The following is a 13,019-nucleotide window of genomic DNA, read 5'->3' as shown; positions in this document are numbered from 1 at the left end:
CATTGTGCAATTGTCCTAACCAGATCATTTTTAATTAGTTGCAATTAATTTCAAGTGACAGCATCCTGCAATATCAAGTTAGAGAGGCTCCCGTGCGTGGGTGGGGTTGTTAGGAACAGACAGCTGGTGAGAGAGAAGCCAGAGAGGGAGGTCTCATCACAGGCTACAAGATTTTCTGGGAGGGGGGTAGAGAGACAATTTCCTGAGCTGGGGGAGGGAAGTTCTTCCTAATGATGCAAAAGTTCTGATTCTTTCTGGGCTGTTTGTAGGCCCTGCTAGGTGGATACTTATCATGCCCTTCACACGAGGCCCTTCTGGTGGGCAAGTGTGTTTGCAATTATCTTGCTTCAGTAACACAAAGTGGTGCAGCCAGCTAACCTCTGCCTTAGTTTGGCAGAAGCAGATTCTGAGATGAGGATTTGGGAGGTGACCCTAGGAGTGGGAAGTGAATCAGGAAAGGGGAGGAGCCAGTAAGAGATATATTAAGCAAGCTAGTAGTGCGGGTACCTGGAGCTCTCTCCCATTGGGAAACTCTGGGAGACGTTGTAGAACCTACATCTCAGAGTTATCTCACCCGCGGGACAAAGGAGCTAGGATATTTACACAATGATCCTGTTGGTCACTGGTTGAGGACTGCTTCCAACCTGCCTTGTAAAGGCAGACCAAAGGCTGAAGAAAGCTCTCAAAGAACTACAGATGCTGGTGGCTGGAATCAGCCTCAGAGCACAGACATGGTAAGGGCAAAGGCCTTGGGGCACTGTGTCTGCTACAGCCTCCAGGACCTTGTACAGTTCAAACATCCTACAATTTCCCCAGTACCCCTTGGATGTCCCTCTGAGGCACTTACATGTGGGGACACAAAGGGAGAGCGGTTAAGTGGGGTGAAGCACCCAGGGTCCCCACACCTGATGGAGGAGAGCTGAAAAGTCAGGTCGCCTACCTTTTGGTAGCAGGCAATCACCATCCTGCCACACCATTGCTCGGGATGTGGGAACTCAGGCTACCTCTAGCCAGGCTATTATGAGCAGACGGTGTTTTTTACTCTCCAGCCAATGCTGACACTTTTGTCTCCTGTATCCCTGGCCGACATCACTAATTATTTGATCTTGGCACCCTTTCCCTGGCATCCAGATGTGGATTCAGAATCCCCAATAGGATATAGCCCACAGCTGTTATCAAGCAATGGTATATACAAAAGAGCTCAAACCTATTTGCTGCCATGGCCTAGAGGGAATAGTCCTCCTAAGCACGATGTTCTCTGATCAAAATGTTTTGGGGGCACAGATTACCTATGTAGATAACTATATAGTGACACAGTCACTCCTTGTCACCTACTAACTGAATCTTTGCGGCCAAGGGGGTAATCTCCACTTCAAATGTACTTGCTACTCTAAACAGTGGATTTAGAACCAGGACCAGAGCACTTGACCTCCTCACTGGGGCTCCTCTGGGAAAGCGAGAGGCACGTATGCCTGCCCTGATTCCTCCCTTATGTTCCCAGAGCCACCCTTCATTGGTTAATCAGCAGGAAGGGAGTGGGAACTAATACAACTTGGCCCTTTTCTTGAAAGTAACAACAACCTAAGCAGACAGTTACTGAGCACTCACCATAGGCCATGCACTATTCTAAGCATTTTCATATACCATATTAACTCGTTTCATTTTCATAAGCCAGCAAAGTAATATTACTAACCCCATTCCAGAGGGGAGAAAGCTGAAGCACAGATAGGTTAAATAACTTGCTTAAGGTCACCCAGCTATGCAGTGGTGAGGCTAGGACATGAACTCAGGCAGTGTCTGGAACCCAGGGATGAAGTCAACCCACTATACTCCTACTGGGTTTTCTTTCATGATTCTTCTGACCTGAAATACACACACATTTAAAAATTGACTTTCCAAAAATGCAGCTTGAATCCGATCATTTCTCTTTTTTCTTTCTTTGAAAAACTGAAGTGGGGCCGGGCATGGTGGCTCACGCCTGTAATCCCAGCACTTTGGGAGGCCAAGGCAGGCGGATCACAAGGTCAGGGGTTTGAGACCAGTTTGACCAACATAGTGAAACCCCGTCTCTACTAAAAATACAAAAATTAGCCGGGCGTGGTGGCACACACCTGTAATCCCAGCTACTTAGCAGGCTGAGGCAGAGAATTGCTTGAACTCGGGAGGCAGAGGTTGCAGTGAGCTGAGATCACTCCACTGCACTCCAGCCTGGACGACAGAGCGAGACTCCGTCTCAAAGAAAGAAAAGGAAAAACTGAGATGGACTATTGCATCCATATGGGGGACCCCTAGAAATAACCCGAGACCCAGCAGTGCCTCCTTCCTTCCAGGTTCTGGGCCCACGGTCTGTCTCAGGTTAGGACACAAGGACTCTGCCTCGAGAATGCGCAGTCATCCCCCAGATATCACAAGTGCTGCTCCTAAGTGGAGCCAAGTTCCCCTTAATAACCTTTTATGGTGCTATCATCCATTAACTTACCTAAACCTGCTCTCTGAGCCTGGCCAATCTGCCCATTTACAAAGGATGCCTCTTTGCCACAGAAGTCGCTTTAAAGTCACCATCTTACCACACAAGATGTTCTTTTCATTCCTCAACATGTCCTGTCTTTGGATTTCCAATAAGCTATTTTTAAACAGTCTCAGGCTTTGGATGGTTTACTTGTTTTTCAATGATTTCCCACAAATTTTTTTTTCTAATTAGTCTTTAATTTGATGAGACTTATGAAACGTCTCTTCTAGAGTCTTGGGGCCCTCTATTTTGCCCCAGCTCTCTCAAGCTGGGTGATGGGGCTTTCTGGACTTTGTATTACTTTGCTGTGGATGCCTGTCTCTGGTTTCTGCTCCCAGGGGCCCTACCGCTGCCAGACTTGTGTATTTCAGATTAGCACACCAAGCTAGTGTCCTTTTCTCCAGGGCCTGGTCAGGGCCATGAACAGTGACCACCTCAAGGCTGTCCTTAGAGAGCTTTTGTGTTTCTTGGGACACAGTTGACATGATTGTCCCTGAGATGATCAAGGAAAAAAAAATAGAAAGTAGGCATAATGAAGTACTTCATTTCAGGGAGGAAGGAAAGCAGGCTTTGGGTGGGAGTTTGCGGTAAAAGTGGTCAGAAGAGGCTTCCTAGAGATGTTGAGGCTGGAATTCTCTGGCTTCAGCACCCAGTCCATCAGACCCACAGCTTTCTTTTATTACCAGGTTTGTTGTCATGCCCCATTTACTATCTCAGAATGGAAAGCAGAGATAACATAAGCAACCTACCCATGGAATTTTTTAAAAAGTCAATATATTGACCCACTTGTAAGATAAGGGAGAAATCAAAGGAAAGTCAGTTATAATAAAATATGTATTTCAATATGTAAATGCTCAGGAATAATGAAAAAGTGGAATGCTTGCACCTAAAGACAAACCCTCCCAGTGGGACTATAGTCAGTGCCACCTGCCATGGGGCAGCATCCTGGTGACTTAAGGGCCACAGTATGGCTGCATGAATGGTGGTTTCTGAAATGGTGCACAACTCTTGGTAAGGATCTGTGCAGAACAGAGGACAATTTCCTTCTCAATTGTCACAAAAGTTGCAATCCTAGAAAATCCAGTGTATATTAGAGCCATGCAAAAATACTCAGTGCTTATATGTAAAACAGCTAGGTTTAGAGCTCTGGTCACTGTAAACAGGTTTTTCCACTGGGATGACTGTCAAACTTAGGACCTCGCTGATGGTTGTGCAGGTTGTGCACTGCACAGCCATTTACTTCATCATGGAAATGAATAGTGCCCCCTAGGGCTGTGGAGTACACAGCGACCTGGGTGGGCATTTCAAAAGTTGTATGGAATGCGGGAGAATTATTTGCTGGGCGAGACTGTCCTGAACATTGCAGGATCCAGACAGCACACACACATATGCCAAATGCCAGCATTTCCATGTGGATAAACAGAGACAGAAGGGTTAAGTAACTGGTCACTTCCTGGCCATGGCTTTGAGCAAAAGAGGTGGGGGGCATCTCCGGTCTCTGAGAAGGATGCTCCTGGACCCCACAGAGAATCACAACAACTCACAAGAGGACATTCCCCAAGGCCTGGCCACAGGGACTGCTCGAGCCAAGTCAGCTGATAACAAGAAAGACCCACAGTACAGCCCCAGAGGTCTGCTCAGCTCCATCCTGGGCCTGTCTCCCGGGCTGGGGGCTGTGACTAAGCCTAGCTGTGGGGTAAAGGTGGACTGGAGCCTCCTCTTCTGGGCTGCTGGGCTTCCACAGCTGGCAGGACTGGCAAAGCAATTCCTTAAGAGGGAAGGGAGAAGTGTGTGTGTGTGTGTGTGTGTGTGTGTATGCATGCATGCACACACACACCCATGACCACACACAGACTCCTGCCACCTCTGCTGCTGTCTAATAGGAGGGCAGACACTTAAACCCTTCCTTGTAGCTTTCACACCCAGGGGTGGGGACTTGGCCAAGGCTGGGGTGGGGGTAGAAGTAGAATGAGAGATTGAAGAGGGGGAACTGAGATTTCATTCCAGCCATTTTGAACAAGACCAGGTAGGAAGGAAGGAACGGGGAGCCTCGATTCCCAGCTGAAGCTGAGCAGTGGTTCCCCCACCCTCGCACAGGGCCTGACTCTAATGTCTTCTGATGGGACAAATTGGTGAGCACAACTATTAGCTGAGTGACATCAAAAGGCATTAATCTCTGGTTCCTGAGCAAGACCAGCACCACATTAGTGCCTCACACCCAGTCATTATTAAGACTTTAGCCCAAGGGTGTAATAAATGTTTTATGGCATGCAAACCAAGGTAATGGAATGCAAATCCCATAATATAGCCATACATTTATTTTCTAATGGAGCAAATGATGATGTATTTTATCTGAGAAGAGCTGCCTGATAGGGTCTGCTTGGGAAATTCGAAGTTAGAGACCCAAAGGGTGAGTGGGTGGCCCTGCTCTGGTGTGGGCTGGGGGTGAGCAAGGGTGGCAGTCACGGTGGGACTTCCCGGAAATGGTCAAGCCTTCATACACACAAACCTTTTGGACAAGCCCATCACCCTTGCTCTAGGTCCCCCAAGTACCGCCCCCCTTTTGGGGCATATACCGAACATTCTGAGGCTTAATGAAAACCCCTTTGCAGAGTGCCCCCCTCCCAGGATCCCCCACCCCTAACCAGAGCTGCATACCAATAAGCTACTCAGACAATATGAATTGGCTTTCCCAAAATATGGCCGCATTAAGGTGCAAAATGTTAATGGATGGAAGGGCGCAGGGCTATTTCTCCAGTGAAGTTAGGGCTTTGCATTGGTGCTGTTTTTATTAAGAAGCCAACACTGTTCAGTTGCAGCCCTGGGGCTGGTAGGGAAGCTGGGATAACTAGCTGCAGTCACTGCAGCCTTGGGAAGGGCTTTGGTTGACCCAATGCCCCAGGTTTTTCTGGCTGCTGCCTCCCCGAAAACAGCTTTCTGATTATTCCAGTTGTCCAAAAAGTGTATGGGCTCCCTTTTAAAGTCAGAGGGGCTCTTCCTTCCCAGGAACCCCTTTAGTGACCTCTCTTTTGTCCTTCCCACGCCCAGGCACACAGCACCCACCTGGGCAGCTACAGGCTCATGGGCCTTATACTGATGTCCAGAGACCTACTCTGTACCTAGATTTATGGGGGCATCAAGAAATCTAAGACCTGTCCCTACCTTCAAGGTCCTGATGATGTAACTAGGGAAAAAGACACACATCTGAAAAGAAATTAACAATGTAAATGATTTAATGGTCACCTGAGTGGTGTATTTGAGGAGTACAGGTTTCCTTGTAGGATTTTTTTTTTAAGGCATCCATTGAGAAAAAAGAAATGAACACTATCAGAGAAGAATCCTGATGGAGATACTGTTTTGGGCTAGAGGTATTGAAGACCCCTTAAGATAAAAAATGCATGACTTGGCTCTTCCCTCAGAGAGCTCATACTAGGTGTTCAATTCACATTGGTTTCTGAATGGCTTGAAAACAATGATATCCATTCTCAGAGGGCTGAGACTGGATCTAGAATTGGCACTTCAATGCTTGGCAGTACTTTTCATCTTCTAATATGCCCTCTTGTTTTCCAGAACAATATTGACAACAATAATTCATTGAAAATTTACATCAGACCCTGTGCTAAGCCTTCATTATTTTACTGAATTTTAAAACAACACTAAGAGGAAAGTACCTTTATGATTCTATTGAGAGATGACAGAAGAAACTAAGTCTCAGAGTGAGTCTTACCCAACTTAGTAAGAGCTGGGATTATAACTGGACCTCCCTGCCTGCAAAGCCCATCCTATATTGTCTGCCTCTCCAAATCACAGTAACAGGGGTCAGAGGAGTAAAACATTGTATTCAAGGACACAGAGCCTCTGGCTTCAGGCCCTGCTGTCTCCTGCACCACAGTGAGCAGCTCTTGGTTTTTTGTGTGTATTATCCCAGGAGAGGTCTCCCCACACCCAAGGGCCTGTCTCTCTCTCTACCTTCAACTAGTCTGAGGCCAGGAAGAATATCTTCTCACTCTAAGGTATGTCAAATCATGGTTGAACACAACTAAGATCTTAATAACAGTAAATTCAGTGACCCAAATGGATTCTGAGCCTAATTTGAAGATTCTCCATGGATTTGATTTCTCTGTGCTTGGATGCTGTAGGTTGATTGCCCTTGAAGAATAATTAGGCTGGGATGAGTTACTTGTTGGGTTCTTCTCCGGTTTGACCTGGTAAAGCTTCAGAACAGGCCTCTATAGAACATTACCTTCCAAAGTCTAGAGAATGGGCCAAGCCCACCTGTGGGGGAAGAAAGACAGTAGCAATCAACTCTGAATTCTTCAGGCTGGGTTCAGGGACAGATAGGGGTGGACTTCCAGCAGCCTAAGCAGGGCCAGGAATAGGGAGAGGAGAGAGGCACCTGGGGTACAAAATGTAAGGAGGCACCCACTCTCAGAGTCGCACAAGTGCAAACCTGAAAAACAAGGGCCCCCAGGCCGGTCACGGTGGCTCACGCCTGTAATCCCAGCACTTTGGGAGGCCGAGATGGGTGGATCACGAGGTCAAGAGATTGAGACCATCCTGGCTAACTCGGCAAAACCCCATCTCTACTAAAAAAAATAGAAAAAACATTAGCCAGGCGTGGTGGCGGGCACCTGTAGTCCCAGCTACTAGGGAGGCTGAGGGAGGAGAGTGGCATGAATCCAGGAGGCAGAGCTTGCAGTGAGCGGAGATCGAGCCACTGCACTCCAGCCTGGGCGACAGAGCGAGATTCTGTCTCAAAAAAAAAAAAAAAAAAAAAAAAAGAAACCTTTGGCAGCCATCCAACATCCTTAACCATCTTTTCCTTTCCATTTCTCAGCTCTGCGTTCCTTGATATTCTGCTTGGGCACAGACTAGCTGAAGGGAGACAGAGAGTCTCTTGGGCCTGGGTAATAAACACACCTAAAAACCAAGAGCTTCTCATTGCAGGGCAGGAGACAATAGGGGCCTGAAGTCAGAGGCTGTCCCTCGGGAGCAAATGAAGTGATTGGCTTCACTCTCAGGTTCCTGAAGCCTCTCCCAGGTGAAGGCAAGAGGGTTACTAGCAGCTCCAGGCTTACTTCTGGCCAGTCCCAGGGGAAAAAGAGAGCTCCTCCTTCCCAGGAGCTGCAGCAATAGCTTTCACTGGCCCAGCCCAAGTCTAATGCCCATGGCTGAAATGATCACTGTGGCTGGGGACTAACCTGCCCTGAATGGTTAGCTCTACTCATGGGCTGACTCCTGGGGACCCCAGACATTCAACCACATTTGGAACCACATAGATTTAGTGAAGATGTGGGTTCTCCAAAGGAGAATCTGGTTGCTCTTGTAGGAGGGATGGGTGCTGAACAGGCAAACTCAAGAGCAGTCAACTCAACAGCTGGAGATGCTTCTAAAACTCTGGCTTCTCTGGAGGCCCACAGGACTCCTGCCCAAATCTGCGTTATTTGTGGGCCTCCTCTGTAGGCTTTCCTAAGGCATGAAATGCTTAAAATGCTTCTTGCTCATCTTTAGCCACCTAACCCTCTTCCCTAAGGCTCTGGCCAATGACTTGTGCATTACAGTCACTCAGGAAGAATTTGCTGATGTTATGAAAGAATGAATGAGGAACTGTGCTAGGGCTGGGCCCAAAACTTTTATTAACTGCAGGGTTAAAAGCTATCGAGGGTCAGGGGCACCACAAAGGGGCAGAGGGAGTGAGTCAATTAACACCTGCCTTTTTATTTCCAAATCGAATTGTTGCATGAGGTTTGGGGATGATGTAACCACTATGCAGTGTTGGGGCAGGATTTATGAGCTAGGGTATGTGGATCAATGGTCTGAGCAGGCAGCTGGTGAGAGGCACTTACCCTGACTGCCCTCACTTGGAATCCTCCCGAAAATAATAGCTGTATGATATGAAGGCATCTTGGCAGAAGGACCGCTGCACCCAGGGTGGACCGGAGCTGAATCACTTTTTCCTGGGTTGGTATGGAAGGGTGTCCAGCTCAGGCATGGCTTCGTGTTGGGAGGGGAAAGGAGTGGGAATGTGGCAGGGTGGAGAATGAAGGGGCAGGCAGGATAGCATGTTAGCGCAGCCTTAGGGCCTGGGAATGGGGACATGCGCCATTGGAGTCATCCTAGGTTGAGTAGGGACTGGCATTAGCTAACACAGGGAGTCCATTTGTTAATATCCATTCACTGTCTCCTACCTGAGAGAAGCAGGATTAACCTCTGCTGGAAGTTTCTGGGAATGTGGTTGGCACTGTACGAACTCGCTCACCACTCCATGGCCTGCTGTAGGGCTCGGGAGGGAGGAAGGAAGGCAGGCCTCCCCTCCTGCCTTTCCCACCAGTGCTTGGGTCCAAACAATGAATTTTCGACTGGGTCATTAAATGCTGATTAAAGTACTGGAGAAAAGAACAAAAGAAAAAACCAACATCAAGTGTTGTATGTACATACACGCTCTCACCCCAGGCCCCCCTTTCCCTTTCTCAAGCTGCCTCAAAGTTCATTCCAACCCTCCATTGGAAATGCTATAAAAGGCCACGTTAATTAAGTCCTATATATTACCAGCACAAACACTTCCAACTTTATTCCGGTGGCTCGGTGAGTGAGGAGGAGGCCGGGCAAGGTCCAGGCAGCTCAGGGTAATAAAACAGAAGACTCAATTACCTTGTACATTTGCAGTTTTATAAAATCATTTAAAGTTCTGCCAATGAAAAGCACAGTGGAGAGGCACTGGAATTCTGACATCCAGCAAAAGCTTAGGGAACCAGGATTCCCTTAGAGTTGTCACAGATAGCAAAGTCATCCTGGCCATCTCCCTCTTCCCTGGGCAGGAAAGTCCTCTCCACAGAGTGGCCCACGGCAAAATATGGAGGAAGGAAAAAAGGAAAGGGACTCTCCAATGGTGCACTGAGCACCCACTGGGTCTGGAGGGCTGTGCTAGTGCCTTACATAACTCACTGGGGTAGGTATTATCCCCATTTCCAGATGAGGAGACTCAGGCTGCAGAATGAGTCTTTGGTGTCTAACCAAGAGAGACCCAACACCCAGAGCCTGTGCGCCTCGCCTGTTATATTCCAATTCCTGCCCCTCCCTTTAAGCTACCAGGCCTGCTAGCTGCATATCATGGTCCAATATTAGAGGACAGTCTCTGGAGCCCATGGGCCTGAATTCAAATCCCAATTCTACCACATCTTAGGTGTGCTCTTGGGCAAATTACTTAACATCTCTGGGCCTTAGAGAAATTACTTTCCTCATTTGTGCCATTTAATCTGCTAACAATGCCATCAGAAAGGTACTAATATCGTTTTCACAATGCTGCATAAAATGCTTGGAGTCCAGAATATGATATATATTGGTTATTATTGTGATTAGTTATTTTCTTTCTTTTTGAGACAATCTCGCTCTGTTGCCCAGGCTGGAATGCAGTGATGCCATCGTGGCTTTCTGTAGCCCCAACCTCCTGGGCTCAAGCAATCCTCCCACTTCAACCTCCTGAGTAGCTGGGACGACAGGCATGCACCACCATGCCCAGCTAATTTTTTTTTTTTTTTGTAAAGATGGAGCCTCACTATGTTTCCTAAACTAATCTTGAACTCCTAGGCTCAAGCAGTCCTCAAAGCTCTGCCCCCCAAAGTGTTGGAATTACAGGTGTGAGCTACTGTGCCCGGCCCTATTGTGATTATGATGCTAGCTATACCTCTACTTGTCTTGACCCACTCATTCTGCTTTCCAGTATAATAGCCAGTGAACCAGCTATACAAACCATGCTCCTGTGCTTAAAAAAAAAAAAGGGTTAGAGGAGTTCTCCCAACTTCTTTCTCTATACCACAGTGACCTAATTCACACACAGATTCTCCCATTTCCAAGTCTTACGGAAGGGCAGGAATCTATTTCCAATTGAGGAACCCTGTTTTTTCTTGTGGGATGAACAAAAACAAGAGCTATATATAAATAAAAAAACAACTTGTTTTCTTCTTCAATAAATAGAAACTGTTCGACACGCCTACACCTTGAGAAATGGGAGTAAAAACCTTCCATTCAACAGCAGCCTCCCGGGGGAGGAGTTATTCTCTGGGCTGTAGCCACAGTGACCCAGAGCAATGTTTCCCAGGAGGCTGGAGAGAATTAAGCCCAAAGTTCTCTCATCTTGATCAAATCTGTCAGGGCCTCAATGGGAGAACCTGGGTGGGGCTGGGGCTGAAAGGCAATGCAGCTATGGACCACCAGGGGCATGAGGGGATAGCAGCTGGCACACGGTAGACTCTGACACTTGTGCTGACTGAATGAATGATGTTCTTACACCCTGAGCACCTCCCAGACCCTCTCACATGGAGAGCTTCCTCTGAGCTAGGCAGATGAGCTACGTGATGTTTTCTTAAAAGATTCACTGTAGGCTGGGGGCGGTGGCTCACGCCTGTAATCCCAGCACTTTGGGAGGCCGAGGCAGGTGGATCACGAGGTCAGGAGATCGAGACCATCCTGGCTAACATGGTGAAACCCCATCTCTACTAAAAATACAAAAAATCAGCCAGGCGTGGTGGCAGGTGCCTGTCGTCCCAGCTACTTGGGAGGCTGAGGCAGGAGAATGGCGTGAACCCGAAAGGCAGAGCTTGCAGTAAGCTGAGATTGCGCCACTGCACTCCAGCCTGGGCGACAGAGCGAGACTCCATCTCAAAAAAATAAATAAATAAAATTTTAAAAAAGGTTCACTGTAGTATCTCCAGTGCCACCCCCTTTTCTAGAATCTTGACATCCCCACTCCTTGAAATTGGGCAGAACTTGCAAATGAAACGTAGCAGATGTGATGCTGCACAACTGGCAAAGCTAAATCCTAAGAGGTAATGTGGCTTTCACTTGTCACTCTCTCCTGGGAACCTGGCTGCCATACTGTGAGGAAGCTCAAGCTATCTGGAGAGGCCACACACAAGATATTCTGGCCCAGAGTCCCATCTAAGGTCCCAGCTGACAGCCAGCCCCATCCACCAGACACATGAGTGAACAAGCCTTCTGATGATGCCAGCCCACAAAAGTTGAGTCACCTTCAGCCTTCGAATCTTCCAGCTGAGGCCCATATGCTGTGGAGCAGAGACAAAGCTTCCCTGCTGTACCCCATCTGAATTCCAGACCCATAGAACCTATAAACATAATAAATGGTTGTTTTACACCACTAAATTTGGTGTAATTTCTAACCCAGCAATACATAACCAGGATAGCCAAATGTACCTTTCAATGCCAGGTTCAGTTCTGGGGACAGCTGTGTAAGAAGATCATTGACCAACTGAAGAAATTCCCAAGCACTGTTATCAGGGGAGAGGGGCCTGGAACTCTGACCTAGATGTTGATGGCTAGATGGGAGTGGAGGGTAGGGAGGACTCAGTCATGACCCTCCTATTCCTGAGAGACGAGTAGCCCTGTTCTGGGGCAGCAGGGAGGTATCGTGGGAAGAGAACAGGCTTCAGACAGGGATCCTAGTGTCTCTCTTGCAGGCCACTTGTGCAGATTAAATAAGTGGCAAGCTTGATGCAAGGACTCTGAATAAATAATATCATGAAAGGTCTTTTGATTACCCATTCCAATCTGCAAATAAATAGGAGGTTTTTATTTAAAAAAAAAAAAAGGTGCTGTAGGTTGTCGCCTCTGATTTAAGGAGGGGAAGGAAGATTAAAACCTAACTCTCCTTGTCTCAAGGTTTTAACGTGTAGAAAATAGGCATAAGGAGGAGGATGTGGATTGAAGCTTTGGCTTCACGAATAGCAGCAGATGGCTGGGCACCGTGGCTCATGCCTGTAATCCCAGCACTTTGGGGGGCCAAGGCGGGCAAATCATTTGAGGTCAGGAGTTTGAGACCAACCTGACCAACATGGCGGAACCCTGTCTCTACTAAAAATATTAAAAAAAAGTTAGCTGGGCGTGGTGGCACATGCCTGTAGTCCCAGCTGCTTGGGAGGCTGAGGCAGGCTTGAACCTGGGAGGCAGAGGTTGCAGTGAGCCGAGATCGTGCCCCTGCACTCCAGCCTGGGCGATAGAGTGAGACTCCATCTCAAAAAAACAAAACAAAACAAAACAAAAATGAAGCACAGCAGATGCCCAATAACAACAAAGGAAGGGCAGCTATTGGAACCTGGCATTCTCTGTGTGGCGATCTTTCATTCAAGATTCAAGTTTTTTTGTTTTGTTTTGTTTTGTTTTGTTTTGAGAGACAGGGTCTTGCTCTGTCTCCCAGACTGGAGTGCAGTGGCATGATCATAACTTACTGCTGCCTCAACCTCCTGGGCTCAAGTGATCCTCCCACCTCAGCCTGGGACTGGGACTATAGGCATGTGCCACAATGCCTAGCCAATTTTTTTTTTTTAATTTTGTAGAGATAGGATCCTACTATACTGTGCGGGCTGGTCTTGGACTCCTGGCCTCAAGCAATCCTCCTGCCTCAGCCTCCCAAAGTGCTAGGATTATAGGCGTGACCTACCAAGCCCAGCAAGATTCAAGTTCTTTCATTGTTATAGGATTATTCAGGCTTTCTATT

At 47.6% G+C, this 13,019-nt stretch overlaps 1 long non-coding RNA gene across 1 annotated transcript; it reads right to left on the bottom strand.

The window, feature by feature from the left end:
- Positions 1-5,726: 5,726 nt before the first annotated feature.
- Positions 5,727-8,961, bottom strand: LOC130540542 (uncharacterized). Its single transcript, XR_008954532.1, has 3 exons — positions 8,698-8,961; positions 8,356-8,466; positions 5,727-6,784 (listed from the first exon to the last, which is right to left on the bottom strand). It is a non-coding gene; the product is annotated as an uncharacterized LOC130540542 (long non-coding RNA).
- Between the last annotated feature and the right edge of the window lie 4,058 nt (positions 8,962-13,019).

The sequence above is a fragment of the Pan paniscus genome, chromosome 8, assembly GCF_029289425.2.
Source record: "Pan paniscus chromosome 8, NHGRI_mPanPan1-v2.0_pri, whole genome shotgun sequence".
Lineage (NCBI taxonomy): Eukaryota > Metazoa > Chordata > Mammalia > Primates > Hominidae > Pan > Pan paniscus.
This window is presented reverse-complemented; position numbering and strand designations above follow the sequence as displayed.